Source organism: Anolis carolinensis, chromosome 4 (genome assembly GCF_035594765.1).
Source record: "Anolis carolinensis isolate JA03-04 chromosome 4, rAnoCar3.1.pri, whole genome shotgun sequence".
Taxonomy (NCBI): Eukaryota; Metazoa; Chordata; class Lepidosauria; order Squamata; family Dactyloidae; genus Anolis; species Anolis carolinensis.
Genome location: NC_085844.1, coordinates 133,802,770 through 133,828,001, shown reverse-complemented (window position 1 = coordinate 133,828,001; position 25,232 = coordinate 133,802,770). Strand labels below are relative to the sequence as shown.

At 39.8% G+C, this 25,232-nt stretch overlaps 1 long non-coding RNA gene across 2 annotated transcripts in view; it reads right to left on the bottom strand.

Annotated features, from left to right (window-relative positions):
* Positions 1-3,981: 3,981 nt before the first annotated feature.
* The window catches only part of LOC103278605 (uncharacterized), a 280,461-nt gene continuing 259,210 nt past the window's right edge, over positions 3,982-25,232 (bottom strand). For both annotated transcript variants that reach the window (XR_010005242.1, XR_010005243.1), the window contains exons 5-6: positions 14,584-14,674; positions 3,982-4,526 (exon numbers count right to left, since the gene is read on the bottom strand). This is a non-coding gene — a long non-coding RNA (uncharacterized LOC103278605). The remainder of the gene's footprint in view (positions 4,527-14,583; positions 14,675-25,232) is intronic.

Below are 25,232 nucleotides of genomic sequence, written 5' to 3'. Positions count from 1 at the left end.
GCTGGTTCTAAGATGTCTGCTATATCTCATGGATTTTAGAAGCAAGAATATGAAAAGGAAGAAAGAAAAACGATCATTAAATAGATGAATAGAATGGCAGGGTGAGGAGGTGTTTGTTCAGCTAAGGTCCTCAGATACTTACACCGCTTTCAAAATATCAGTCTCCTTTGAGCTGAATGTCAGTGTTCCCTCTACCCCCAATTGCCTGTACGGAAGTCTTATTTGTTTAAGAAGGATGGGATTGTGACATTCTTTGGTTTTCCTACTTTATTTGTATTGATTTTATATTCTGGTATTATTTAGGTTAAGCTTCAATAACTTCTTTATATGGATTTAGTATGATTTTTGTTTCTCACTCAGTACTGAACACTAAGAAAACGTTTTCCCTGGCTCTCATCTTCTCTTCCCATGGATTTGCTTCTTTTCCCACATTCATCAAACTGATCTCCACTGACCTTCAACATCTTTCAGTGTCACATGCTTTGATGGGTTCAGTTGGAACCCTCCGTCCATTTTTTTAGGTGACAGGAAAAGGGAAGAAATGTTAGAACTTAGGCACCCAAGACAGCCAGACAAGATAATAGTCATCTGCCTTTAAGATATTTTGGTTCCTATAAAAATTTGTAAGTCATATTAAACTCTGATAGACAACAAAATGAATGAGTGCAAACATCATTTTAGCCTTAGAGTGGAGGGTTAAAAATTTAAACAAATAAAAATTTAGACAAGATGTTTGCAGAAAATAGAAATAACTTCTTTGTGTTCCTGCAGAAAATATTTCTGATTGAAGATTCTCTACTCTTACTTCATTGGCTGATTTTCATAGTCACCCACGTACTGTTGCACTTGCAGTGAATCAGTACCCTCTACAGGAAATTTCTTGCTTATGTTTAACATCACTCCTTTAAAGTAATCTTTAAGAAACATTTTTAAAGGGATAATGTACATGTTGGTAAGGGAGAAGACGCCATCACTGAAAGAACTCTCTCTAATAGCTACACACTTTCCTTAGTCCAACAAGCACCTTGTCTTTGGCTCCTTCCACACAACTGAATAAAATGGCACATTTTCTGCTTGAAGTGGAATATGTGGAAGTGTAGACACAGATAACCCAGTTCAAAGCAGATATTGTGGGATTTTCTGCCTCAATATACTGCGTTGTAGGGCTATGTGGAAGGGCCCTTCATTTTCAATGCACAGTCACTGAAATGTCTCAAATAAAACTGGATTGGGTGATGCCCTGCACACGACCACAAATTGAATCCTATCCTGGCTCTACACTGTAAAATTAATGCAGTTTGACACCAGTATAACTGCCATAGCTCAGTGCGATAGTATCCCGGGATTTAGTTTAGTGAGGCATCAGCCCTCTTTGGCAGAGAAGGCTAAAGACCATGTAAAAATACATCTCCTGGGATCCCATAGCATTGAGCCATGGCAATTGTAAGTAATGTGAAACTGCATTATTTCTACAATATAGATGAAGTTCTAAAGTCATTTGAGGCAAAATAAATTAGAGCAATGTTTTACTTTAAATGTTTAGGAAACAAGTCAAGGTGGGACACTGAGGATTCTTTTCATGTTATTTTATGAAGTTAGGTAGAGAATGATAAAACATTATTTGTAGACTGCCCTAAATGTCATGAATCATCTACAAGGGCTCTTCTGAACAACACTTAAAGAATCCAATGGTTACATAAACTTCTATTGTTGTTTCACAACCATCATGCCCACAGAGAGGCTCGACAATGCGTTTTTCTCTATATTTTGTTGAATTCGTAGTGGGTTTTCCACTACTTGCATTCAGCCATGTCTCTAGATACTTTATCACTCACAGTTTGCTGTAGCCAAGCAATCAAAACATCTCTATTTAGTGGGAAAGGATCCTTAAGAGTAAAGTTTTAGGAATGCCAGCCATGCGTTTCCCACTGTTCTCTGAAAGTATGACTAAAGTATTCTAGTGTAGAAGAAGCCTTGATTGAAATGGTACAAGCAAGAATTTTTGTTAATTATGTTGATTTTTCCATCTCCTGCAGAAAATACCATGTTTCAGAATCAGGTTTTTTTTTGACAGAATGATGCGCTCAAAGCTGTATTAATATAGTTGGGGTCCCCGAGAAGTTTCAAAAAACCTCCCCAAACCTATGTGCACATGGAGGCCTGTTCATAACTCCAAACAAGTCTTGATTGTGTTGCTCAATGAAGAAAAGATCTCCTTATGACCAGAGCCATCTCCATGCTAGCCTGAAAGCACAGCCCTTGTCTGTTTTCCAGCCGCCACAAAAAACTAAAATCTCAGAGACTGCAACATCGAAGCATCACTTAACTGGAACGACTTCACCCCACAGTAGAGAAGTGGGGCAGGGATTGGAATACCAGATTTGGACATGGGATGGGGCTCCTGTCGCTTTTATCATTGTGTGGGTTTATTTGGTTAATGGAAGGATTCTTCAGTAATGCACCTCCTTTGTTCACAGCTAGTACAATACTAGAGATGGAGAGAGAGGGGGCTAGATATGCACTGCCCTATATCTCAGGATCTGATTCTAAATTATCTGCTTTGAACTGGATCTTAGGAATCCTGGCTCAGGTCTTGTCCATTTATGCAACCGCATGCCCCTATATAAACCTGTTCGGGCCTTACAATCAGCTGAGGAGGCCCTCTTCTCAGTCCCACCTCCTTCGCAAGTGAGGCTGGTGGGGAAGAAGGAGAGGGCCTTCTCAGTGGCTCTGGAACGTCTTCCCCAAGGAGATTAGACAGGCACCCACCCTCACGGCATTTCGGAGGGATTTGAAGACAGGTTTTTGACAGTGATTGGTCAGTCTCTAGGACATGGATTTATTGTAGCAAGTCCCCTTATAGCTGATAGGAACAGTTGTGCTTTTAATCTAATTTTAATAATTTTATTGTTAATTTTTGTTACTTGATTGTGCTTTATTTTGTATTTTATATGTATTTGAATGTGTTATTAGTTGTTGACTCCATTTTGTGTATTTTATTATATTGCACTTATTGTATTTTTATGTTGTAAGCAGCTCCAAGTCCCCTGGGGAGAGGGAGTTGGATAATAATAATAATAATAATAATAATAATAATAATAATAATAATAATGATAATAATAATATGATGCTGGATTTCATATCACAAAATCACAAGTCGAACACTTCCCAAGAATACATCACACAGTCCTAAACACTTGGGAAGTGTTCGACTTGTGATTTTGTGATACGAAATCCAGCATATCTGTCTTGTTTGCTGTGTCATGAAATAAAATAATATTAATAATATTAATAATAATAATAATAATAATAATAATAATAATAATAATAATAATAATAATAATAATGCCAGATAATCTGGGACCGGTCAGAGAGAGATGTTACTGGAAAGTGTCAGAGCCCCTTAAAAGCACAAGCTCCTGCTTTTTGACGAGGGGCATCCAAATAATGCCCCATGTAAAAATAAATTCATTCTGGACAAACCAGGATTTTCCAGCTTTGTCCCGAGGTAGTTTGTTCAGCTGGAAACACCCGGGTCTTTCAGAAGACCCGTGTCTTTCCAGCTGCGGGTCCTGTGTGGATGGGGACCAGAGATTGCACTGCGCAACTTCCGGTGCCCATTTACACAGCTGCCTTGGGTTTCTTTGGCTCCTGGAGCCCAGGAAACCCAAGACAGTCCCCACCCTCTCCCAACCTCCCCCCCCCCCAAGAAAAGTTGTTTTTTTAAAAAGAAAAGAAAAGAAAATACCCGGTTGCTAATCCCCCTTCCCCAGAGCTCTGGCACTTAGAAATGACATGCCAGGAGAAGGGGGAGGAGGAAAATCACTTCTGCCCCCCTTCTCCTGGTGCATCATTGCTACACATCAGGAGATCTCTGGTAGCAGGGAAATGCCAGGCAGCTAAGTTATTTTTAATGCTTTTCGAGAGGGGTTGTTTGGTATCCGGGTTCCCTGCCAGAAAGTGGGTCAGGGCATCTGGACCCCCCCCCCCAAAAAAAAAGAAAAGAAAAAAAAGAATGCACTTTCTGGGGCATGTGCAGACTCCAACATGGGTGCATTCGTGTGTTTAAAATCGAATTCCTCCCGGGTTAAAGGGCTGCGTGGAACCGCCCTCAGAAGCATGGCATGACACTGCAAGGTGAACACCAGGCAGACAAGAGCCCACTGATATGTCATTGAGTCTGCTGCCACAATTCATGGTAAATATCAAAAATAGAGAATGTCCACTGATTAAGAAATATAAAAATTTGCAGAGGAAAATGTCAGGGAACAAATGTGTTACAGCTCTCCTCTACCAAACAGGTGTGTACTCATTTGTGGGGACTAGCCACCCTTTTCCTCCAACTCTTAAGATTATTTCTCATTTTTCAAAATTCATACTACACACAGTTATAGATTTCAAGCACCCATCTGCACATCAGCAAATGCAAATGTGCCCAGGAATACACTTCTTTCTCCAGTCCTTCCTAGCTGTTTTTGGATCGTTCATTTTCTTGCTCACTGCTTGGAGAAAACACAGGAGGGATTCTGAGGAAAGCAAAAGAAGTTCCAATTAAGACTTGCTCAGTTGGGGGGGGGAGGGGGGGGCTCTGTTTCACTTATTCTCAAGTTGTCGCCACATTCTGCTTAAAGCAAAATCAAAGCAAATTCGTATGTTTCCAACATCGAAGGCATTCCAGATGTTCTAAAGAATAAGTACAAAGTACTTTTACATCCAGTAACTTGTTTCTGATTGTGTGTTATGTGGACATGTATACAAACACATGAACAAAAACACGCTTTTACTTCTTGCAGTCATTGCTTCAGGGACCTAACATAAATCATTGGTCATTTCCTAGAGGTGAACAGATATCCCTTGCTGCATGTGTAAGGCTGTACTCTAGGTTCCACTCTACCTGTCTTCCATTTTTACATGAAGGCTTCTTCTTAATATTAATGTACAGCCTTCTACCACTTTTATATTTTTTTCGGGTTATTTCATTCCAGGTTATCAATGGAGAACCGTTTATGAACATTTACTGAAATATTGGTGTGTGTGTGTGTGTGTGTGTGTGTGTGTGTGTGTGTGTATATATATATGTATATAGGCTTCAAGATTCCCTTTTTCACAAGGTTTAAAACATTTTGTACATGTACATTAATAGATTAAAAACTGAAATTTCCAGGAAAACTGAAAAATTCTTCACAAAGACTAGAATGTTCACTGATTACAACGGTAAATATCTAAAGGAAAATATTTGGGAGAAAATTTGTTACAGCTGGCAAATTTCTCAATAAATACAGGCCCCTTCTACACAGCTGAATAAAATTCCACATTTTCTGCTTTGAACTGGATTATATGGCAGTGTGGACTCAGGTAACCCAGTTCAAAGCAGATATTGTGAGATTTTCGACCTTGGTATCCTGGGTTATATGGCTGTGTGGAAGGGCCCACAGTCAGGTTATTTTAAAAAAACAAAACCCAAATCCAGAGAGAAAACTAGGAGATAAGCATTTCCTAAAGACTCTCTTTCTAAAGTATTAACAAAAACTTCCAGAGATGCTTGAGTAAGTCATTAGCATATTCATGTGATATACCGAAAAGCAAAAGAGTTCAGTCTTGATCTCTGTGGACACTCAGATCTTTTCTACATTGCCCTTTTTCCCAGGATATGATCCCAAATTATCTGATTTGAACTGGATTATATACATCTCCACTGCCAGATAATCTGGGATAAGAAGATACTCTGGGGTCAGATCCTGGGATATAGGGCAGTGTAGAAGGGGCCTCAGGCTGGATCTACAGTGCCATATAAAATCCACATTATGTGCTTTCAACTGGATTATATGGCAATGTAAACTCATATAATCCAGTTCAAAGTAGATACAGTAGAGTCTCACTTATCCAACACTCACTTATCCAACGTTCTGGATTATGCAACACATTTTTGGAGTCAATGTTTTCAATATATTGTGATATTTGGGTGCTAAATTTGTAAATACAGTAATTACTACATAGCATTACTGTATATTGAACTACTTTTTCTGTCAAATTTGTTGTATAACATAATGTTTTGGTGCTTAATTTGTAAAATCATAACCTAATTTGATATTTAATAGGCTTTTCCTTAATCCCTCCTTATTATCCAACATATTGCTTATCCAACGTTCTGCCGGCCTGTTTATGTTGGATAAGTGAGACTCTACTGTAATGTGAATTATCTGTTCTGATAATCTGGGTTATATGGCAGTGTGGAAGGAGCCCTAGAGTGCAGTCAGCTGAACTTTCTGGCCATATTCCACCAATTGGAGGCCGGGCTGTGGCGCAGGCTGTTGAGCAACCAGCTGCAACAAATCACTCTGACCAAGAGGTCATGAGTTCGAGGCCAGCTCGGAGCCCCGTGTTTGTCTTGTCTTTGTTCTATGTTAAGGCATTGAATGTTTGCCTTATATGTGTAATGTGATCTGCCCTGAGTCCTCTTCGGGGTGAGAAGGGCGGAATATAAATACTGTAAATAAATAAATAATAAATAAATTGAGGATTCACTACAGCTTCAGCGATAGACACCCATTTCTATCAGGGCAAAATATCTTGGCTGCCCCCGGAACAAATCCTTCCCAGTGACTGACACCAGGAATGGGCAAAGACCACATCTCCTTTCCAGACTATCTCCCATTCCTTGCACTGAGTCCTGGGGGGAAATGTTAGGCTTATGGAAGCTTGCAAAAAGCGAGTGCGAAGCATGACTGCTTGTACATGCAGCCGCCATCAGCCACAGCCCATGTGGAATAAAGTGCAGCAGAGGGAGTGCCCATCCATTGCTGTTTGTTTGCCATTTTGATCATTCGCTTGGAACGGGCCCAGTTTGTGTGTCTTCAAACAAAGAGCTGCAATGAGGAGATTAGGACCTGGAGGAGGGGGCTGTAATTACCTTCCATCTCACATTTCATAAATGTGTGTGTGTGTGAAATAAATATAAAAAGTGCACTCAGCAGAGCTCACCCGCACTACAGTGTGACCTTTCAGAAACAATATGTGCTGGGAGGCACATCAACACGCCAGGCAGGCGTTGCCATGGCAAACACTGAGTGCAGAAACACAGTGCAATTAAAGAGAAAGAGAGAAAGATGGAAGGGAGGGAGCACTCCAAGTTGTGGGGACCTGGGGAACAGCTTATTCCGCTTGAATTAAATTTCCCTTTGCTGCAAATCAATGCTGTTAGAGACCTCACTTCTACAATCTTACTTCCTTTAATGAACCAACCACCGTAGTGTGGAGAGTCCTACAGAGTGAAGGAAAGACCGTTCCTCTGTGGCTGAGGAACATGTGGCCCTCCAGATGTTGCTGGGCTGCAACTCCTATCCCTTCCTCACCATTTACTAGATTGGCCAGGCCTGCTAGGAGCTGCAGTCCAACAGCATCTGGAGGACCACATGTTAACCAGCCATGCTTCAAAACCTTGCTTAATGAACCTACAGAGGCCAAGTATCTGCCAGACACCGGAAGGGTGTAAGATTCAGAGCATCCAGGCATTGTCAAAATTAGAGAAAGGAAGTTGGGATAAAGTATGACCTTTCCCTCTCCTAAGTAAAACTCTGGGGTTGTGATACTCTTCCTTTCTCTTGACTTGCAGCTGGATTGAACCTTGAAAGCCCCTGATTGGTTGTGCTCTGCCATTGGGAGACTACGACCCCTTCCACAGCTGTATAAAATCCACATTGAACTGGATTATATGGCAGTGTGGATGCAGATAATCCAGTTCAAAGGAGATATTGTGGATTCTGGGTTATATGGTTGTGTGGAAGGGTTCTTAGTTGCAGGTGCAGAAGGGATAGTTCTGTAATTACTGAAAAGGAATGTAATCTGGAAATGATAGCAACATTTATCACCAAGAAAATGCTGAATGCAATCAATTAATGTTTCTAGGGACAAGGAAACAAGTTGAGGCCAGGGTCCCCTGAGTAACAGCTCAATCCTACGTGAGAATTATTTTCTGTTACCCCTTCTATTTCTGTGGGGGAAGAGGACTGTTCTCCTACTTCCTTCAGATCTCCCAGCCCCTTCTCCTTGTTGTCCACTAATGTGAATTTTTAAAATCACATAGTGGGAGGCAGACTTGCTGCGTAATAACCTCTTCATATGGGGCTAAAATCGGTGGCATGCATCAGTCAAGCCCAGGTCACACACAAAGTCTATCGGCTCCCATCAAACAACCTTGGCACAACTCCATGGGTGAAAGAGGATGGAGCCAGCACATGCCATGACCACAGCAACATGGCAGGGCTCCTGTGTTGCCATTGGAATCCATGGTGGGAAACTACGTGCTTCAAGTGCACTCACGCTTCTCGCCCATCTGCTTGCCCTCAGCTGGAGCCAGACAATGCAAGGCGTGGTGTGCCGGGTTCCACATGCCCCTCTATGAATTGGAACGGACAAGATCATTAAAGGCAATTGTGTGGGTTTTTTTTAAGTAAAATGTTCACTAATTCTAAATATTGCTCAAACACATGTCCCAAGCCCCTTCCACATGGCTGTATAAAATCCCACATTATCTGGTTTGAACTAGATTATAAGGCAATGTAACTCAGATAACCCACTTCAAAGCAGATATTTTGGATTATCTGCCTTGATAGTCTGGGTTATATGGCTGGGTGGAAGGGCTCTTAGACAACTATCTGCCAGGAGCGGCCCTAGGTTTTTTCAGTATGTAAGCAAACCTAGGGCTGCACCCCCCCCCCCCCGAAATTATGCCCCCCCCCCAACTTACCGGTGGTGGCGGCGGCGACCATTGGGTCTCTTGCCATGGAACAAAGAAGTACTTGGTATTCTCGCGAGATTTCGCAGAAATCTCGCGAGAATACCAAGTACTTCCTTATTCCATGGTGAGCGACCCAATGGTTGCCGCCACCGCTTCGACTGCACCCAGCAAGGGCTGCGCTCAAAGCGGAGGCTTCATGGGCCTCCATAAAGAACCGGGCCTGCTATCTGCATTGCACAGTGATATGTGTCTATTTATGCTGCTTGTGGATAGCCACCAGAAGAACTTCCCTGGAGTCAAGTGGAGATTATCTGCATTGATATTCTGGGTTATATGGCTGGGTGGAAGAGCCCTGTGTTTAACATTAGGCCCTTCCATATAGCCATATAACCTAGAATATCAAGGCAGATAATCAACAATATCTGCTTTGAACTGGGTTATCTGAGTCCACACTGCCATATATTCTAGTTCAATGTGGATTTTATACAGCTGTGTGGAAGGAGCCATTGATGTGTTTCGATTTTATACAAACTTGTTTTCTTCCCCTCCAGCATCAAATGCAAACTTATAGTAAATTTTCCACATAATAATTCACACGCACTTTTGCATACTTGTCCCCTATACACACATTTTGGTATGCATTCCTCCTATTGTGCTCAATTTAAACATAAGAAAAAGTGATAGAGAATTATGTCCTGGTTAGGTACTATCCTTAGAATGTGAGTTATGGTTTTGTTTTTGTTTTTTATTTTTTAAATTATTTAAACCAACCAAAGTTATTTTTTTCCCTATTACTACACTGTTGCTGAACATTTTTGCTATTTCATTTCTAGTTGTGTTGCATGACCACACACATACCTGCTCACCACAAAAGAATTATCACTCCCTGCATGTCCCTTATCCTACCAATCACTATCATGCCAAAATCTCCATAGCATGCAGTCAGTCGACACCAAGCACAGTAGTCTGCAGAGATGTCAGAAATCCTCCTGTGACAGATCACTACACTTTTGTCATACTGTTATGTACCAATAAAGATATGTTATGCCAGAGAATTCATGGTATGTGTTTCCATTTCTAAGGAAGTCACCTCATCCCAAAAGGCTGGAACATTAATCATTAATCTGGAGCAAAAGCTCCAGGGCCATCAATGACCTTGTGCTGTGTTTGTATTCTGTGATGCTACTCAGAAGGAAATGGTCCTGAAAGGTTATATAAATCTATTGTCAAAGGCTTTCATGGCTGGAATCACTGGGGTGTTGTGTGGTTTCTGGGTTGTATGGCCATGTTCTAGCAGCCATTCCCCTGATGTTTTGCCTGCATCTGTGGATCCTCTGAAGATGCCAGCCACAGCTGCAGACAAAAGATCAGATGAAAAGGTTGCTAGAACACAGCCATACAGCCCAGAAACCACATAACACCCCAGGAATAAAGATCTCTTCTGAATCTCTTCTGAAAATCACATAACACCCCAGGAATACAGATCTCTTCTCAACAAGGTTTAGTAGCCTTCCTTCAAAATCCAAGTTTGGGGTTACCAGGTAGGATATGACATATGGCTCTTGGAAAGTTAATCCTGAACTGATCAGAGAGCAAGATTTCACGACAGTGAACATCTGGAGGAAATGACCATTTATTGCCAATGCAACCCGCCCTATGAACATCTTAAATCTATATTCCAAACCAAATCATTTTGTACTTTAGCAACATTACCGGTTGAAGACATACTTTCTATTTTTCAACTTTTTTTAAAAAAAAAGTTGTAGTTCATCTGATAGTGAATAAGATGTTATGCTTGAAAGCATGTTGGCAATATCTGCTGAACTCAGAAGTCAAAGTGGTGGAAAAACAGGGCTTTGGATGGGCAGGAGGTGGAACTACAGTGCTTTGAAAAGCTCCTGGTCCCAGACTGTGTGACTACCAAAGTTGGTAACATTTCTATAATTTCCACATCACAGATCTTAGGACAGTAGTATCCACTGTTACGGATTGATGATGATAAATGGAAGCTCTTACAAGTGCCCGTGATCCAGAGTCACCCGCAGAACAATAAGATGCCACTCAGATTTGCAGAACAAAAATACAGGAACTTTACTGATTCCAAGAGATCAAAACAGTAGTATTTACAATGATCCCTCTGATCATTTACAGAATCCCACACTCATAAATGGTCCTTTATCAGTCTACAAATCTGCTTCAGAAAAGAATACAGCCCTGGTTCTTCTCCCTCTTTTCTCAACAGCAAAATGGCCTCAAAATAGCAAGGCCTCTTTCTGAGTATATTGCTCTCTTCACCAGCAGTACTCAGTCAGCACTGTAAATTTGTTCAAACTGGTTCTACAGCAGCAGAACAGAAACAGTATCAAATCAATCTCCAGATCTTTGCAAACTCAGCCAATCGGCTTCATACACTTCATTTTCCAGTTAACACACACAGCACAATGCCTTTGCAAACCATGACATCCACTTGATTCCAGGACCCCTTATGGATACCAAAATGGTGTAGTAAATTGGTGCCCCCTCTATAAAATAGCAAAGTCAAGGTTGACATTTTGAAATTTGGGGTTGGGAGGGATTTTCTGGTCATAGCTGGTTGAATCCATGGATGAAGAGTTTGTGGATATGGAGGACTGGCTGCACACACATTGGGTTCTTTGTCCTCCCGTTTTTCAAAGCAAAAGCTTGAGGCTCTACTGGAAATTTCAATGGCACAACAGCAAGCTCAGAGTTCTTTCTGCTACCATCCTGTCTTCTTAGGGGCACATGGATAGAGTCGCATCCTTCCCAGAGCTCTTTTGGGAAGGATGAATGGCAACAGTGACTACATCTCTACTCCTGCTGTTATCCTGCCTGCAGTAATATTCTAGTTGAAACAGTAAGAGAAAGACAGACACACAAAGAGAGAAACTCCCACCCCCTCTACCTCACATCAGAGCATCACAATTCCTTCATGCACCCCCTTTGTCTTATTTTGAGGTTCACTCTGAATCTACCCCCTTCTGTTCCAAAAGCAGGTGAAACAAAAACAAAGTAGACAACATAGGAAATATATATAGGAAAGAAAATATAGGCTTTCTTTCAAAATGCTGCCAGGGAATATTACAAACTTTGTTGTTCAACAGGAGAAAGATTTCCATGCTCATCGAGTCTCCTAAGCATCTTATTAGAGCTAGTGAGCTACTAGGGGGATACCAAGCATTTGTGATGGGTTCACAACAGGATGTTTGGGTTTGAGCTATGCCTGTGAAAATCATTCTCCTTCTCTCCAGGAGATTTCCATGAGCCAGAGAAAGAAGGCCCTGACCCTATCTTCCAAGACTTTTGCTTGCTTATAAAAATATCCAATAAAATGGGGTAGATTTTAGAATAAGTGACTCATATCAAACCTATTTCCTGCTTCACAAATTTTTCCTATTAGCTCGGGGTCTCTGTCTCAGGATACCTAAGAATCTTTCAAGAGTGGGTCTATTATTTTAAAAGCTCATGCTTGACCACTGACAAGAGGAAGCCAACTGTAGAAAGGTCTAGAAAACATAGGAATGGTTTCTCCTGCACTGACTGCGGAATGTTGCTTAGGCATTTATTTATCGTGTCAGAAGCGAATTGAGGGTACAGTTGTAAAGTATTTTAAAAAACACCAACAAAGTTAAAAACTTGACATTATACAGATTTCTTTCGACCAAAAGCTGGCCACTTGGAGTACCTCTGGTGTCACTGTGAGAAGGTCCTCCGTTAGACATATAGCAGAGCTCAGGCTTCATTGTTGTAAGTCAGTCTGTGGTTTGCTCTTCTCCACACTCGCATGTCGTATACCCCATTTTGTAGCCCCATTTCTTAACTCTGCATCTCCTCATGCTAAAGTGCAGTCTGTTCAGTACCTTCCAAGTTGTCCAGTCTTCTGTGTGCCCAGGAGGAAGTTGCTTTCTGGTATCAGCCATCGATTGAGGTTTTGATTTTAACCTATCACTTTTGGACTCTGGCTTGCTGAGATGTTCCTGTTAGTAGTTCTGTAGATCTTAGAAAGCTGTTTCTTGATTTAAGGTGATTTAAGGTGTTGGCATGCTGGATGATGTCCAACAGAGGATAATAATAATAATAATAATAATAATAATAATAATAATAATAATAATAATAACAACAACTTTATTTATACCCCGCCACCATCTCCCCAACGGGGACTCGGGGCGGCTTACATGGGGCCATGCCCAAAACAATACAATGTAAACAGCATATAAAAGAACAGCACATCACAATACAATAAGCAATACAATAAATAATAATATCCATTACAAAATAAAACAAGGAGACAATGAAAACAAGGGCAGACCACATGAACATTAAGTTAAAACTCGGGGTGAGAAAGACATAAAAATAAAAACCACAGCAAACAGGGTCATAAGGGAGTGGGGTATTCTGGAGGATAGATATTAGAGGGAGCAACAGAAAAGAAATATAAAATGGTTACTCTCCAAAAGCACAGCGAAAGAGCCATGTTTTCAAGTCTTTCTTGAAGGCTGCTAGTGTGGGGGCTTGCCTAATCTCAGCGGGCAGAGAATTCCACAATCAGGGGGCCACAGCAGAAAAGGCCCTCTCCCTTGTTCCCACAAGGCGGGTCTGGGATATCGGGAGTGGGGACAGGAAAGCTTCCCCTGATGAACGAAGGGATCGGGTAGGCTTATGATAGGAGATACGGTCACGAAGGTAGGTGGGTCCCAAACCGTTTAGGGCTTTATATGTGATGGTATACACCTTGAACTGGGACTGGAAAATAAAAGGCAGCCAGTGGAACTCCTTGAACAGGGGAGTAGATCTCTCCCTGTAACTCGCCCCCGTAATTAACCTGGCAGCCGAGCGCTGGACCAATTGTAGTTTCTGGGCCATCTTCAAGGGAAGCCCCACGTAGAGTGCATTACAGTAGTCCAGTCTAGAGGTAACTAAGGCATGCACCACCGTGGTCAAGTCAGACTTCACGAGGTATGGTCGCAGTTGGCGCACAAGCTTGAGTTGTGCGAAGGCCCTCCTGGCCACCGCCGACACCTGCGCCTCAAGCGTCAGCGCTGAGTCCAGGAGGACCCCCAAACTGTGGACCTGTGATTTCAGGGGGAGTGCAACCCTGTCCAGCACAGGTTGCCACCCAATACCCCGATCCGACGTGCGACTGACCAGGAGGGCCTCTGTCTTGTCAGGATTGATCCTCAGTTTGTTCCTCCTCATCCAGTCCGCCACAGCGGCCAGGCACTGATTCAGCATCCAAGGGGCTTCCTTGGATTCAGATGGAAACGAGTAGTGGATTTGCGTGTCATCTGTGTAGAGACGGCAACGCCCTCCAAATCTCCGGATGACCTCTCCCAGCAGTTTCATGTAGATGTTGAATAGCATGGGGGATAGGATAGACCCTTGCAGGACCCCACAGGTCAATAGCCAGGGGTCCGAGCAAGTATCCCCCAGCTTCACCATCTGGGAGTGGCCCTCCAGGAAGGACCGGAGCCACAGCAAAACCGTGCCACCGAGCCCCATCCCGGCGAGCCTCCCCAGAAGGATACCATGGTCGATGGTATCAAAAGCCGCTGAGATGTCCAAGGTGTCTCAGGCTCCCACCTTCAGGAAGACACACTCAAACCTCGAGGATTGCGGAACGGCGCATCTGATCAGGGCAATGGACTGCCGAAAGATCACTGCGACTCCTCCTCCCTGCCCCCCAGCCCTGGCCTGCTGATGCACCCCGAAACCCGGTGGACACAACTGGGTGAGATTCACTCCACCCAGCTCGTCCAACCACGTCTCGGTGATGCATGCCAGATCCGCCCCCTCAGCCAGGATCAAATCCTGAATGACAGCTGTCTTACCGTTGATGAGGATTGCTGACAGAAGACATGCTTTGGCAGAAGACATGGAAGAAAAGTAGCTGCTTTCCTGCTCTGAAGGCTCCATCTACTCCTGCAAACAAATACACATAACATGAGAAAATGAAAAACCCAGTTTCCAGCAAATGCCTCTAGAGGACATGGGAACAATTTCACCAGATTTTGGCCCGGGCATCACACATAATGTCAGCTAAATACATGCCCTTGGTGGTCATTTGAAAACAGTTGAGAAAAAATGGTTTTGAAAAATTGTTTTTGACCTTTGTGAAGGCCAGGAGCATCCATACATATTGGAAATGCCCTCCATATCCACTGGAGAACATCTAGGAATATTTGGAGCAATATCCACATTCACGGGGTTTGGGTTGCACAACCCCTATGAATATAGAAAATACATGAATATCTTCTGGCCTCTGCATATTGGCCATATTTCCTTTCACATTGATTCTTTACTACATTCACAAATTGAATGAGGCAAAAGTGATTATAAAAAAACAGAGAAATATTTAGCCTTACAATATATATAAAACAAGTTTCAACTCTAGAATTTTTCAAAAAAACAAAACAAAAAACTAGCCTGTCCACCCACCAGCAAATGTATGAATTAAAAAGTAGGAAATACAAACAAGCATCTGAAACTCAGACCTTGAAAAAATCAGTTGGTCCTTGTAAGGACTGAATTTAGAACTCTTGAGGTGCTTAATGATGCTGATACCATGAGTCATTGTTCTATTTTTGATTATGGCTTTCCTGACCTTGGACTGTTTGATATCATATAACTCTACCTTCAGTCAGACACCTTGGAATCCAGTCTAGCTTTGAGAATAGGACAGAAAAAAAATCTAAGAGGAAATGGGGTGACATTGATAGTGAGGAAAGAAATATCAAAAACTGTCAAAGGATATAATGCACATTTTATCAAAAAGGCTTAAAGGAAAATCCAACCATATAATCTTAATCCAGAGACATAAGAAAAAGAAACTGAAATATCTAAATAACTGAAGACCTATACAAAAGAGATTAAATGATGACAGATTGATTCAGGGAAGGGCCATATAAAGATGGATGTATAAACAGCATTCAAAGCATTTGGGAGAAATAAATCACCAGAAACAGGTGGCGTATTAAAATAACTGCTTCAAGTTACAGAGACAGAATCTACTCTAGTTCTAACTAAAATCAGTCAAATAAACATAGAAAACAAAAAAGTCTCACTAGCTCAATATGCATTCCAATTTCTAAGTAACTGGACACCAGGAATTGTAGTAAGCACAGAACCATTGCATTCGTTTCTCATACAAATTATGTTCAGAATTTTACAACAAAAACATTCACCATATACAGAACAAAAACTGCTAGATGACCAGGTTGGGTTCATGAAAGCCACAAAAAATAAGGACCATACTGCAAACATGCATTAAAAAGTGAGAGCCACTAAAGAAAACCAGCCTATACTTGGTAAGTTGTAGCAAAGCCACTGTTTCTGCCAATTATGTAAACCATGGATTATTGTTTAAAAATGGGTATGCTACAACATTTGGTTGTCATGATGCATAACTTATACTCAGATAGAGGCTGTAATCGGTATAGAATATGGAAAAACTGAGTGTTATACAACTGGCTAGGGGAGCAGGCAAGGCTCTATTCTATCACTGTATCTTTGTAACCTGGATGCCACACAAATATCATATGTTAAGCAGGATTAGATTTGAAGGAAAGAAAGATGAAAATTGGAGGAAGGGACATCAACAATGTAAGACATGCAGATGACATTATATTACTAGCAGAAAATAGCAAAGACTTGAAAGGATTTTTGAAGAAAGCCAAGAAAGAGAGTTCAAAGGCAGATTTACAGTTGAACATTAAAAATTACAAAAAATGGTGACATATTATTTGCATAATGCTAAATGATGAAGGTATTGTATAGTGAAAGATTAGCCACTTTAGTTCAATCATTAATTAGAATGGACCATGATCAAGAAATCAGAAAAAAAAGACTAGGACTATGAAGGTACTAGATAAGACTCTGAAATATCAAGATATCTTAACACTAAAGCTAGGATTGCCCATGCCATTGTATGTCAAATTTATATATATGGTTGTGAAAGTTGGGCAGTTGAAGAAAGCAGACAGCAAGAAATGAATTTATTTGAAATATGAGAAGTGTTCTATGGAACATGTGGTCTGCTAAAAAGAGAAAGAAATGAATCCATGAACAAATCAAATCTGAACTTTTCCTAGTAATCAATATAACTAAACTGATACAGGCATAGTTTGGACATATCATGAGAAGACGACTCACTAGAAGAGACTGTAATGCTTGGAGATGTAGAAGGCAGTAGAAAAAGAGGAAGGCCATATTACAGATGGACAGAATCAATCAAGGAAGCCACAACCTGAATCAGAAAGATCTGAGCGAGGCTGTTTTTGATACATGACTGATAAGATTGTCATAGGCTGATGTTGATATGACAGCAGTTAGCAACAACTACAAATAGCATACAATTCACATACAGTTATGTTGGCACTGGGCCTCTCCAGGGAACTGTAGGAGGAAAAATTCCTTCCAAGGCATTTCCTTTATTGAATCATCCATAGATTTATTTATTTATCGTGTCAGAAGCAAATTGAGATATAATGTATTTAAAAAACCACAAACAAAGTTAAGAAAACTTGTCAATATGTTGAATTTCCTTTGACCAGAAGTGCCTCCTTTGACTTGGAGTGCCTTTTGTGTCGCTGTAAGAAAGTCCTTCATTGTGCATGTGGTAGGGCTCAAGCTGCATTGTAGGAAGTGGTCTGTAGTTTGCTCTTCTCCACACTCACATGTTGCAGACTGATAGATAATTCTCTTTTAAAATAAGATAAAAACATGCTTTGTTTTACCTAATCAGATTTTAATAACTTAAAGAGGGCCTGCACCCACTTTGAATTTTGTCCTAAGGGGAATTGTGTGATCCCTGGGAGAGAATAATTTCACTTGTCTGCCCAAGATAGGCAGTATGACATACAGTGAGCTTTAAAATTTTGAACTCTGACACTTGGCTTAGGCGTTAAAATGTTGCCTCTGATCATATGCAAGATTCCCTTCCCACATAATAGGAATATAGAGTTTAAGATGTTTTTCAGAAATAGTGATTGTTTGTAAAAGCCATAAGAATTATTATGTAAGGTGCTTCTATATTCAATTGTAAGTCAGAAATTTCACTATATTTTTGTACCTGTTTGATTCTACTAGGTGTCTGAAAGGTATGGCAAGGTGACCAGACACACAATTATTACTTTAAAATGGACTTTCAGGCCCTTTGGATAATTCAGGTTCTTGAGGTGACTGTCACAAAGCTAACCTGGTACTGTGAGAAGAAAGGGGAAATAAGGCATAACCATGCCCAGAACTTGGAAATAACCACTTATTTAATTTGTTAAATTATGTTAATCATTTCTCTTAATATGGCCCAATTCACTAGATTTTCTGATTAGCAATGAAATTAATCACATACTCTAATGACTTTATTACTTTTACTTCATGAGTTTAAACCATTTATATCATTACAAAAATTTAGAAGGTCAAGATGCTCTAATTCTACTACATTTAGGAAAATGGGAATAGCAAAAAAGAATGAGAATTGGAATTGGATGAAATGCATCACACATCTTAGCTGATTGGAGTATTGTCATCTGCCCACTGCAGAGCTTTCCTGTTAGTGAGTGACACACTTTTTAGACTTGTATCCTTTAGTGTACTAACAAACCGGAAGTTAAGCCAACCCCTTACAAGAGGTGCAGATACATACATACATATGAATAAGGAAATGCACGCAACATATCTCATGAAAACCTTTTATTTATATTTTAATGCATGGTTTATTGCTTGTTTAACACAGACTCAGAGGATGCCCATTGTTTTTACATGACACTCCTATACACTGCAGCCAACAGTGTGTTTGCTCAGTAGATGACCCACAGACAACTAGGGCCCTTTCTGCATCTCAGCTTCTTTAGGTTTGAAATACTGCTATTTTCCCTCATCACATGTATGGATGTTGGTGAATATGAGGAGTTTATCTTGGGTTTTTCAGCCTTCCTCCTCTATTGTTTTATTTTGGGACAGTACTCTAGATCTTCTACTTGGCTACCTTATTTGCATAGCTATGTAGGATCTCCCAGCCCTATCCACAGTCCTGACTTATTGGGCAGCAGCTGCTGGGGTTTGGTTCTCTAGTCACTAGAGATGCAACAAACTAATTTTTCCACCCTTCCCCTTTCAGAGATCTCCAGTGTAATTGTCAGAAGATGAAATTCCATCACAATTTCTCCACACATTGAAAATCACTAGTGAGTGGGTTTGGAAATGTCAGTGTGCTCCATCCTGATCAACTGAAGAACAGACATCAGAAAATAAGCTTACTCCATCATGCACATGACTTCTTTTAGATATTTAAACATGACTGTCATATGACCTCTCAAATCCTCACTCTTTCAAGAACATACACAGCATTGTACACATACCCTGCTCCCTCAACCACTTCTCAGAAGGTTTGGATTCTGGACCTTTTGCCTTCCTGTTTGTCGTCCTCTGGTCATATTTCAACTTTCCAAAATTCTTCTTGGACTGGGATGCTGAGAAGTGAAAACACTATTCCAGAGTCTGACTAAAGATGAACAGTTGTAATAATAGTTTACTAATGCTTAGACCACAGGCCATTCACATAATAAAGTTAAACCATGTTAAATATAAACAACAATATTTTATTTTTTGTTTTATTAACATGATACAATTACATTGTTATGTTGATTTTTCCCAGTCTATGCTCCCCGCCCCATCATACACATAAGTGTACAAATACAGCTGTGTCAGTTCTCTTGCTTTTAGGTATTCTAATTTTAACCATTACATATGTAGTTTTTCTAATTGTTCATCCACAAATTTTGTTGGTAGTTTGATGGTTTAAATTAATAATAACAACAACAATAACACTTTATTTTTCTATCCCACCACCATCTCCCCAAAGGGACTCAGGGCGGCTAACATGGGGCCAAGCCCAAAACAGAAACAAAATATAACAAGTTAAAACCAATATCTATAACTAAAAAAACAATGATACAACAATAAAATAAAATAAGCAATTAAAACACAACATATAGTAAAATACATAGTGACCATACAAATGAGGTAATGATACAAACATCAACCACTATGGATAAAAAGGGGTCAGGCATATAAAAAAATACACAATTTCAAGACCATTTAATAAAGTGCATGGACAAGTGTCGAAGAGTCACCTGGGATAATGTGGGATAGGATAAGTAGGAAGGGAAATTCACTATTGTTGTTGCAAATGTATCTAATGAAATGCTTCCATGTCTTTTCAAATAGGTCTTCTTTTGTTTCTCCTTTTGCTAATCTTGATTTATGAATTAACTTTGTCTGCAACAGCCCATATTCTATTTAGTCAATTCTTTATTGAATTTCCATGTTATGACTATTGCAACACATAGCAAGAGTGATACAAGATTTTTATTTACCAAGTCTTTATTCTCATTTTCAAATACAGAGATCAGTAGTTAAGCTCCTCTGAAGTGTATTGTTTCCCCCAGTATTGGTCTTACCCATTCTAGGCCTTCATCCCAAAATCTTCATACTTTTGGGTACTTTAGCCACATGTGGTTCCAGTCTTCTGTTTCACCATACGTTTTCCAACATAGTTTAGGAATAGTGTTATTGATTCTATGTAGTTTAAGTGGATAGTAGATGGATGGTAATCTATGTATAATTTTTAAAGTATTTTCTCTTAGTTGTGCAGAAATTGATTTAGACCCATTTTTCCAAATTAATTCCTGTTGTTTCTCTTCATTTAATGTTCCAGATTTTTCTTCCTGAATTTTCCAATATAATTTTGATATTAATCATTTAGTTTAATTTGATTTATCATTACAGATTGATTTAAGTAACATTAATGCTCTTAGAGGGCCTTGATTTCTAAGTATATTTGCCTGAAATGCTTTTATTGCCACCAAGACGGAGTAATTGGCTTTAATTTACTTTTTAATTGTTCAGTTTGAATAGGTTTTCCTGATAAAAATAAATCATATTTTTCTCTTCCCATCCCTTAAATTGACTATATTATCCTCATGTTTGAGAAATTGGTGTTCTAAAAATGGACAGAGGGGCAATGGATGTGGAGCGAGAATGTTATTATATTGGAACCATGTACTAATCAGGTCTTGAGTAAAAGAGTTGTCTAACATATTTCTTTGCTTTGCTTTGCTTTTTCTACAAACATACTTTCCATAGTATCTTTTGATATTTTACTTCTTTCTATTTGTACCCATGCAATACAGCTGTTATTCTTAATTAATTTCTCTAGCTGGGTAAGTTGAAAATGCATTGCAATATAATTTGCAAGGCCACCTCTTGAAGAGCAACCATATTTAGAACTGTTAGCAAACCTAATATATTTTCCTCCTGCACTAAAATTTTTATTATACTTTTGCCATTTCCTAAACTTTTCCTTATGCATTTTTAGTGGGATAGTACTAAACAGAAATAAATTTAGGAAGAATATGTGCTTTAACAGCTGGTATTTAGTTCAATAGGGATAGTTTTCGTTTGGCCTATTCCATTATCTTTTTGTAAGTGTAGTTGATATACTACAGGCCATTCACACAATAAAGTTAAAATGTGTTAAATATAAACAAAAATATTGTAATTAGATAGAACCATCTAAAAAAATCAACTGCAAATTCAGCAATAAATGTTGCCCAAATTTTCATTGCTGCCAAGAGAATCCTTTCTAGATACCATAAAGTCAGTGTTAGTCAAGAGATCAAAAATCTTTTCTGAAACATTATTGGAAGGTAGGTAAGATTGAATAGATCCCAAGAATGTGGTTCTTGGTCTTATTTAGGCGATTCCTTGTTGTCTGAGTATGATGGCCTTCCAAGTTCTTGGAAGATGCCTGTGCGCAAGTTTTTTAATGTGTGGAGGTCAGTGCACAGCCGATCAACACACAGTCTTCACAGAGTGAGGGTCCCAACCAGTGGTGTGGTTAACACAATGGTAGTGGCTTCTCAATCTGTTGCAGCCTTCTTCTGCCTTCACTATGTTATCTTCCGCCTGATCCGCCATTGAGATCTTCAAATTGTGCTTGGTCTGGAACCTCCCCTGCAGCCCCCCTCTCCCAAGAGTGCATGACTCTGATGGTTATGCCCGCAGGTTCATTGAAACATGCAAGCCCCCTCACCACAAGAAGGTGACAATCCATATAATGAGCAGAAGAACAATAATATGGCAAATTCTCTACTTCTAGGACCCTACAAGTACAGAAAAAGAAGTCCAGAGAGTATGAGAATATCTACCATCAATCATAGCTATAGGCATTCTTTAAATGCTGTAAAAGTCTACCTAAGGTTTTTAAAATGGGAGCTTTGCCAAGCAAACAGTCTTTTGATGGTCATATTTACTTTTATACCAGTTTGGGAATTTAGTTGTTAATAATCTTTCTATCCAGTTATGCGCTATGATAAAAATGTATTCATGAAGCTTTTATTCTGAATTCAAGAAAGAAAAATTGTCAGGTGAATTAGGAGACGACTGAAGCAACTTTTGATATCTTGAATTCCAAACTTTGAAGTTTGTAGCTGTTCAAAAGATGACGTGGGGGAAACCCTATCTGAGGAATCTTTTAAAATTATCTAATAGTTAAATAAAATATTGTGAATGTGATATCTAAGGGAAGGAAAACTGACTTCTGCCCAAAACTAGAGCTGCAGGAGGGCCAGGTGGGAATTTTAACAAGTTTCTTGAGAAATATATTCTGAAGGACATCCAATTTAGCCATCTGAGAGAAATCTCATTCCCAGACAGCAGCATCATACATAGCTGTAACAACCAAGGAATCCCCTGCAGTGTTGCAAAATCAAAAGATTGCTTCAATATCTCTTAAAACCATAGCTCTAGTAGCTTTTATAGGGGGATTCCAGGAGAAGTTTTCTGTAAACTCCTTACTCAAATTCATGACATTGTTCAATTTGGTGTTCATTGATAGACTATTGAAAATGAGAATGTTTTCCCCAAATACCATCACCTTCATTTTGGCTTAGCATTTTTACAATAAAATATGAGAAGCTTAGAGAGGAGCATTCTGATACCTACACAAGAAAGTGGTATTAAAACCATATCATCAGCATATAAAGTAGACATCTTCTTTGACCCGACCAAGGATGTGGAAAAGTCTGGTCCAGATAATGCTGAGATTATGCCATTCAGATATAAATTAAAGAATTATGATCCCAGCAGACATCTTTGTTTTGCTCCTTTATTCATGGGAATACTTACCGTTAATGAGCCAGAAATGTCACCACTTATTCCAACAGTTGTATGCGAATACAGTTTCTTGTTTAGACACAATAGTTTAGACACATATTAATGCTGGCCAGTTTATCCCACAAATTGCTGCTAAATCAACAATGGCGACAAATACATATTTGATAAGACTACCCATTTCTTCTTGAGCTAAAAAATGAAGAGTCAAATGATGGTCAATAGTGCTCTGTCTTTTCTTAAAATCAGCCTGCTCAAGATAAATGATATGGTTAGTATATTCAAAATCCTAAAATTTCTTTAACAAATACTTACTATATAACTTAGACTCAATGTCCAAAAGATTAACAGGCCAATAATTATTGTGGTCTTGTTTAGCACCCTTAATTATTGAAAACATTGTATTGTTGATTTGAGTAAAGATGAACAGAGATATGCTATTACTTGCTATTAGTGGATGCTATGCACTGATCAATACAGCCTAGAATTATGACTTGTGCAGTACACTGTTAAATCTAATGCAATGAAGTCCCCTTCCACACAGCCATATAACCCAGAATATCAAGTCAGATAATCCACCATATTTGCTTTGAACTGGATTATCCGAGTCCACACTGTCATATAATCCAGTTCAATGTGGATTTTATACAGCTGCATGGAAAGGGCCTAAGGCCCCTTCCACACTGCCCTATATACCAGGATCTGAACCCAGATTATCTGTTTTAAACTGAATTACATGAATCCCCACTGCCAGATAATATGGGATAAACAGATAATCTGGGATCAGTTTCTGGGATATAGGAATAGTGTGGAAAGGGGCGGAGATCACTGGGGTCCACTGTATATAAAATCCCACATTATTTGCTGTGAACTGGGTTATATGGCAGTGTGGACTCAGATAACTCAGTTCAAATCAGATATTCTGGATTATCTGCCTTGATATTCTGAGATATATGTGTGGAAGGGACCAGGGCCTTTTTCACATGTTCTGTTTTCAAGCCAGAAGACAGCTATACAGTATTTATATTTTTTCTGACTAAATATTACCTTACATTTATCCCTGTTAATAGTCTGGGGCTGGGAGCAACTCTCCAATTTGTTAAGGCTGTTTTAAATCATGATTCTGTATTCTGGAGTATTGGGGCCCTTCCACACAGTCATATAACCCAGAATGTCAAGGCAGAAAATCCCACAAAATCTCCTTTGAACTGGGTTATCTGAGTCCACACTGCCATATAATCCAGTTCAATGTGGATTCTATACAGCTGTGTGGAAGGAGCCATAGAGATGACATGTACATAGCTGACAAACTAGTATTGGTCTAATAGAGAGAATGTTGTGCATGGGAAATTAATTCAACGTTCATATTTGAGGTGGAACTTTTGACTCTTTTGTGATTGAGTGGAGTTTCCATGGCATGGCTGGTTTATGGACGAACACACAGGGTTAAAAAAATGTAGCAAGTTTGCTATATATGCCAGCCGAGTAGAGGTTACTCACAATTCACTGGCTGGCTTTGGATTCAGCTGTGTTGCTTAATTAGTGTTCAGAATGATACATTTTTAAAGTCATTACTTACTGCACTACATGTTCAAAGTCAAAGCATTTCCTCTGCTCCAATTCATGAGTGCGCTGATGATGCTTTCATTGCTCATCTCAGCTGCTAGCAGAGGCAAAAAGGGAAAGGGAGGGAGAGAAGAGGAGCGGGAATGACACAGGACTTGCCTTTTGCTGAAACATTGCACAAAGGTTGACTATAATTTGGTCCAATCCATTGAAATTTGATATCATAACAGCTTCCCATTCAGATCTTAAAAGGCTTTATATCTGGCAGAACACTCTGCAGCCTACAAATTCCCAATGACTTGAGCATAAACTTTATTGGTATATAAGGAAACTATATACTCAAAAGTCTTGAAGCTTAACATATTTTTAATAAAAATGCCACCCATTCTTTTCCACAGCCAGTCCCCTGTCGGTGCTGTCTTCTTTAATTCCATGCTGCAGATGGTGGAGGAATGTTTCCCATGGGCATGTGAGCCAGAGAACATGCTTCCTCCTACTTGTATTGAAAACTGCACTGTATGTTATACAAGTCCATGAGTTAAAGTTCCAAAAGTTGTTTCTTTGAAGGAAAAACATATATGGGGGTGGCAGATTTCAGTAGAAAACTATAAGTGAAGCAATGCTTAGCCTGGTTAATTGCCCAATTAGGTGGTTAGCACATCTATGTGTCTCTAGGCATAAGTCTATGAGAATAACATATAATACTGAGACAAAATAGTGGGTGAAAAGATTTGGAGCTCCT